This window comes from Taudactylus pleione, unplaced genomic scaffold (genome assembly GCF_031769625.1).
Source record: "Taudactylus pleione unplaced genomic scaffold, aTauple2 ptg000305l, whole genome shotgun sequence".
Taxonomy (NCBI): domain Eukaryota; kingdom Metazoa; phylum Chordata; class Amphibia; order Anura; family Myobatrachidae; genus Taudactylus; species Taudactylus pleione.
In genome coordinates, this window is record NW_028284706.1 from 4,479,370 (window position 1) to 4,486,542 (window position 7,173).

Sequence of the window (7,173 nt, forward strand, 5' to 3'; positions counted from 1 at the left end):
TACTCTATGAAATGCAGTGCAGTTGAAGTGAGGAAAGTCTTTAGGACTTTCCTGAACTAATTTTGGCTCTTTGGCCCTTTACAACTTTATGTTGAAATAAAAAATACACAAAACATATGGTTGGAGCACTAACACATACGGACATATTCAATTAGCCACCGGGTCTTCCCCTCGACTAATTTCTGTTCAAAATCCCAGTGGATTAAATATCCTTTTTCCCACGCCATAAATTTGGGACTTTTTCCTGCACCATAAAATGCAGAATCAATGGGTTTTTCCCCACGCGTGAGGACGATTTGGTTGTTTTTACGAGGATTGCTCCATGAGCTGCGAGGTGAAGTCTGATTACGGGCACTTGCGCTCGGGGTCTCAAGGCCTCGCACGCGAGGAATCACCGGTAGTTGAGTTGGTCCGGCGCGGTAATTAGCCACAGGGAAAACCCAGCGGCTAATTGTATATGCCCCATAGACTTCCCAATATTCACCACAAATTCTATGATTTTCTCCAAATCCAACACTTTCTAAGGTTTTTCCTTATACCAGGTTCTCTTACTACCCTATCCCAATTTGAAAGACTTTGCATTTCCTGCCCTTTCAAAAAGGGTATGATCTCCAACCTCTACAGTATTTTGCTAGGAATCACATAATAGTCATTAGAGAGAATGGTAGAGAGGCCTTGGGCCACCCACAGAAGAAGATTACAGGGAAATAATTCTGGATTGGATTGTCTCTAGCCCCATATCATCCTTGATCAAGGAAAATGCCTATAAGTTTAATTTAGGTGATACTACCCCTCTAAAAGACTGGCAACAGATGTATGATTCTGGGGGGCATAGCTTAACTAGGCATGGAGTAGGATCCAGGTTCCTATACTCTCCAGCCTATTGATCCTGATTATCTTATCCTGTGCCTACAGAAAACTTTTAATTGGTCATGGTTTGCTTTCTCCAGAGTTCTGCATACCTTTGACAGGATCTCCAGCTGGCTGTTGGTCCTGTGCCCCTTCTCCTGCTGAGTGCTGTGCTCCGGTCTCCTGCCTGTTTGGGACGCCGTGGCACCATCTTGGATTCAGCTTCAGGTGGGTAGGCTGTCTCCTCTGGTCTCCTGTTGCTCCTCTGACCCCCCCGAGGGTGGCAGTTACCTGGCGCTTGGCCATCTGGAGGTCCTGTGCCTTTCTTACAAGGAGTGCTGGGCTCTTACCTCCAGCTTCTGTGAGACTCTGCGTTGCCATCTTGCTCCTGGCCTCCTGCAGCGTGCCTGTTTCTTCTGACCTCTTGCAGCTTCTCAGACCCTTGGGAGTAGCAGGTGTCTGGCGGTGCTCCTCTCTGGCTCCCCAGGAAGTGCTCCTGATCCTCCTTGCTGGATGCAATGTCCTTAGCCCCTGGAAGGCTGTGTGGTGGTGAGGCCACGATATTTTGAGTCTCTTGGATACTTAAGCTGCAAATGTGAAGCCTGTTGGTTTGTGAATGGAATACACAGCTACGTTTTCTCATTGTGATATCTCCTAATACCTTGCACTGTGGGCGCTGATTGGTACTATATCTGCACTATAGACGCTGATTGATATTTACCATACCTGCACTGTGTGCGCTGATTGAAACTTACCATATCTGCACTGTGGGCGTTGTCTGATACTTACCATATCTGCACTGTGGGCGCTGTCTGATATATACCATATCTGCACTGTGGGTGCTGACTGATACGATCTGTGTGTATCATGGTTTAACTCCTTCAGGCTATTGCCAGTTCAGGACAGAGGTTGGAGGCTCAGGTGCTGAAATTACCTGCTGAATTATCCTCCTTGTGACCAGTTATTTCTCCAGTGTGCGTTCAGAAGGCTGTGACTGAGAATTCTACTTCCATCATCCTGGACTGTAGTAGTAATCCTGCTGATGTCCGGGTGACTACTATGGAATCTCGGAATGTGGCATATCCGGAATCCAGGGCTGTCTTAATACAATGTGGTGTTCTGAGTTTATTTTCTCCTCAAATTGATGTTGTCCGAATCTATTATATACCTCCGTGCCTTCCATTGTTGAGCGGTCCTCTGGAAGCATATATTGTAAAACCTCTCTATTCTGCAGGTGTTATAGTTTGCCTTAATGTGACTTGGGAGACTATTTTAATATGGGCCTGTTCTTGGGGCTCTGGGTGGGACGACCCTCCTTGAATTACTTTTTTGATATCTGCTCATGTTTTTGCATTTTATGATGATTTAAGTGCATTTATTATGCTGTCTTCATATGTTTTCTCATTTATATTTTCATGGTTCTGTTAATTGTACTGTGAACTTCTATCTGTATGTTTTTGTATTCCTATTATATCCTGTATTGCACACCCCCCAGGGTATGATCCTGCTTGCTTAGTTTTAGGATCTGGTTAGGGTTTTATTTTCGGAAGTTTTCTAGTGGACATTTTTATCCTTGGCTGGATGCACCATGGCCTTAAAGCACATGGGAATAGTTACCCCTTAGTTCTTTGGGAATTTGGGGAAGGTGAGGGTTGTTTGGATATCCAGATATGCCATGAGTTGGGGTTATGGTCATATAGGGTGGGGGGATAGGGGGTTGCTATTTACTGATCTTACGTTTTGGAGACAATGTCTAATGTATTTCCTGTTAGTTTATTTTTCTTATTTTTACTATTTGATTGATGGATGTCAGTTTTATGAAGTTGGTACGGGGCGGTTTAAGCTGGTGTTGGGATATACCCTACACTGTTTCTTTTCTAGAACAAAATTTATACTAATTCTATTGATACTTGCTAGATTTTTGGAGTTGTGTTTTGTGGGACTGAATGGCGCCTTCGGTTCTTCAAGTCACAGTCAATACACTGTAAGAGTCTTTGTATTTGCCGATTGTGGATAATATAAAATGTTGTTCTTGAGTGGCCCAGCCAGAGCCCAGACTTGAATCTGATTGAACATCTCTTGAGAGATCTGAAAATGGATGTGTACCGATGCTTCCCATCCAACCTGATGGAGCTTGAGAGGTGCTGCAAAGAGGAATGGGCGAAATTGCCCAAAGATAAGTGTGCCAAGCTTGTGGCATCATATTCAAAAAGACTAGAGGCTGTAATTGCTGCCAAAAGTACATCAACAAAGTAATGAGCAAAAGGCTGTGTATACTTTTGTACATGTGATTCTTAGTTTTTTTCAATAATTGAATTTGCAAAAATCTCAAAAAAACTTTTTACATTATGAGGTATTTTGTGTAGAATTTTGAGGACAAAAATAAATTTATTCCATTTTGGAATAAGGCTGTAACATAACAATATGAATAGTTCACTTACTAAAATAACAGGTGGATATGACTAATGAAAGGATATAGTTGGGTTGATAGCAAATATTTACCCATCTCTCAACTGAAGAGACTGTCCCCTTTTGATCCAAATTCTTCTGTCATAGGTTAAATTTTCTACAATGTATATATCTTAATTGGAGTACCTATTGTAATATGAAGCCATATAGACATATTAACAGAAACCCATATCAATATACAGTATTAACAATGAGCATCCATGTGTACTACATAATCCACCATGGAGTTGCATGAAATGTCAACAAGAATGTGCTACAATGGATTTATGACAGGTTCAAATGAGTTGTAATCTACCTATTAGTAAAAAATAATATTCAGGCTCACACTGATACTCCATCTTGTTTGGTACATTTCAGGTATATAGCAGTTGTGTTTTTAAGTTAGGTTTTTAATAAATGGTTAATAAGTCAGTTGCATTATGCTCTTGTTTGTATGCACTTATCTTGATGATGATTTGTAATAAAACCAAGATGTGATTCTCATAAGAGTATGGGTAAATGATGGCTGTGTGGGCTTATGACAGGATGTACAGCAGTTAAAAGCTACCCCGACTGGAGTTGATGATGGCTTGCCACACAAAAGCGGGAATTTCAAACAGAGTAACATAATGTACAGTATTAGCAGGCCCTATAGGTGCAATATATTAATGTACCTCCTCTGTGACCCAAAATATATGGGTGCAATTCTCATAGAGGATTCAGTGGTAGGTAGCGGTGCAGGCTTATAGCAAGTTGTCTGGTAGTTAATAGATCCTTCATCCTTGGTGTAAATTGACAAAGCATCAATGTTGGTGGATTTGGTGTTTTCCTTCTAAATGTTGTTGTTTTTGCTATCGGGAGATTTACTAAAGACAAACCTGCAGGGTATTAAAAAAATCTGACTTTAGAAGGCAATAGATGGCTAGATCATTGGAGTAAACATCAAATACTTTCCATTGACAGTTAATCTTTGATTTGTATTGCTAAGCATTGTGTTAGTAAAACCAATAAAAACCATTGAAAAATTGCAACACAATAGTAAAAAAATATAGACTAGCAAATGAGTGGTGGATTTGTATGTGAAAAGGCCTCCAATTCAGCCAGGCTTAATAAAGATGACAATAAAAAACACAAACACCTAAAAACTAACCTAAAACTAGCATACTTACCACAAACACTACAGATACACAAAAACAGTGACAAAACTAAATAAAGACAACAGACAAAAAAAATACAACAAACTTTAAAGAGACAACTAACAACACAGAAATACACAAGACTACTAACACACAAAATCAGCCACAAAAACAACTACCAAACTCCATCGATCCAAACTAGCTTGAACTCTCCTTTCTCCACAAGTGCCAACTCTTTCCACCTAAAGCCACTACAGTGCTCGTGTTTGGACAGCTTGGGGTGATGACACAATTGCATGTGATGCCTTCTACCAATAGAGAACTGACAGAAAGTGTTTGCCATCTATTTGACAGCAGAGTCTATCATAAACTATCAATCCAACAGACTTTTTAACACCGTCGAAAGACAAAAGACACTCAAAATGGTGGTTAATAAATACTGCATTTAGAACCTCTAAAACGCTCATTCCAGGAGGATCTATTAACTACCAGACAACTTGCTAGTCCCAAGGTCCTGCAAGTGTGTGGCAAACCCTGATAAAATCCAGACCAAGTAGTTTTTAACTGCTGGGCATCCTGTCATAAACCCACGCAGTCATCATTTAACATACTCATATGATAATTGCATCTGCCTTCTTGGAGTCACGGAGGAGAGACACTAATTATATTGTACCAGCAATAATTCTGGTACTTGTCAAGATTTTGCTATTACATTGGGATACTTCACTGGAGTCCCATGGTTCCACATGTGTGCGACAAACTATCATCACCACCAGTAATTTATTCCAAGTGTATTTGTGCTGTGACTTCTAATAAGGGCTTTTACTATTAATATCAGCATGACTTTATAATGAACTGCTGGAGTCTGAACATATGCTTTTTGTACCAATTTAATGTTACCTAAATATTCAAGTATGGTTATAGTTATTTGAAATTCTGATTCATGAATTATATTTATTTTTAATGTCTGTTGCTTGCATTTATTTATGTTTAAAAACATTGATACTTAAGGTGCATACACACTAGACGATATGCTCCATGAGCGATATTGTTTAGTGTGTCCCCAACAGGGTGTGCTCAATGTCATTCACGACATTGAGCACACCCACTAAATGATATCATTAACGATATCGTTGAGCGACGGGCACTTTCCCCCATTCCCCAACATGCATCAACCTGACAATATCGTGTTTGGCCGATGAATGACAATGACGAATGACCCGCGGGAACGTGCATCGTTGGTCGTTCATCATTTTCATTCATCGTTTTGGTGTAAAAAATGTATGATAAAGTGGACGACTGAACGATAACGATAGGGTTATTGTTCAGTCGTCCACTTTATCGCCCAGTGTGTACGCACCTTTACAGTATGTTGTCTTAGATCCAATTTTTATTATAGCCACTAAATAACTTTGAGTATAGAACTGCAGAATCTATTCTTTTGCTATTGGTTTTTTTTTTAAGATATTTATTTGGTCTCTGAAGTAGCCAGCAGCTTTACTATACCCAAAAAAATATGTTTGTATCAGTGCAAAAGAAGCAGTTTTTGTGCTAAGAGCAATATATATTTATATTTCATAGTGTCTTAGACTACCAAGGTTTAATGGAGCAATGTATTAATGGGATGCGGTTAAGATGCCGGCGGACAGGATGCCAGATGTCGGTATACTGACGCCAAAATCCCGACGCCTGTCAGGAAGCAGATGCCACGATCCCGAAGGGATCAAGATACCGACGTCGGCGTCGTGAACGCTGGCATCCCGAAGGTATGTATACTAGGGTTAGCACGGGGATGGGGTGTTAGGATTAGCAACCTCCTGTGGTGGGTTAGGGGAGTGTTAGGCTTTGGGGAGGGGGGCTTAGGGTTAGGCACAACTGGGGAGGGAGGTTAGGGTTAGGCACCACCCCTGGAGGGTTAGGTTTAGGGCTAGGGACCACCGGGGGAGAGTTAGGGTTAGGGGGGGAGAGGGGGAGAGTTAGGTTACTTACTGGCCCCTGTCAGGATATTGAAGATCGGGATGCCGCTGCCCGTCTTATGTCTAAAATCAATTCCATATTAAGTATTACACAGAATAACACAGGAATTACCTCCTACTAATCTTATGTCTACACAAAAGCACAACAATTGCAGATACTGTCACAATTGTGTGTTTGATAACACTTCTTTCAGCTACTGAAAATTTAGGACTGATCCACATAATTCTAAACTGTTGGCAAGTATGATGAATTTCTATTAATAGGCAGAACATTTACTTCTATATATCGATTACTAATTGCATTTTATTAGTATGTAATGTAGCATTAACTAGGCCAAGCCAGATTATCATATACATTAGTGTTTAATAACCTGTGCTACAGTACATGTACCTCCAAGGGACGCCTCATACAGATTCAATATCCTCATCCCGTTAAATGAATAATAAGATTTTACTATATTAGTCAGGGCCGTAGCTAGGGAAGTGCGGCCACTGCCATCGCACAGGGCACCACAGGTCAGGGGGCGCTGTTTGGGCCTGTCATATTTCTTTTTATTATCATTCTTGCTTGTAGCTTCCTCTTATTTCATCCCCAGCATCTCCTGACCTCTCCTATCTGTTCCCTGGCCCTTCCCCATGAAGCCATGGCCCTTTTTTGGGTGCCTTATGTCCCTTTGAAAAATGAGGGGGGCGACAATATTCTTTCTGGCACAGGGCACCAAAAAGTGTAGTTACGGCTCTGATATTAGTAATGCATAAAACTT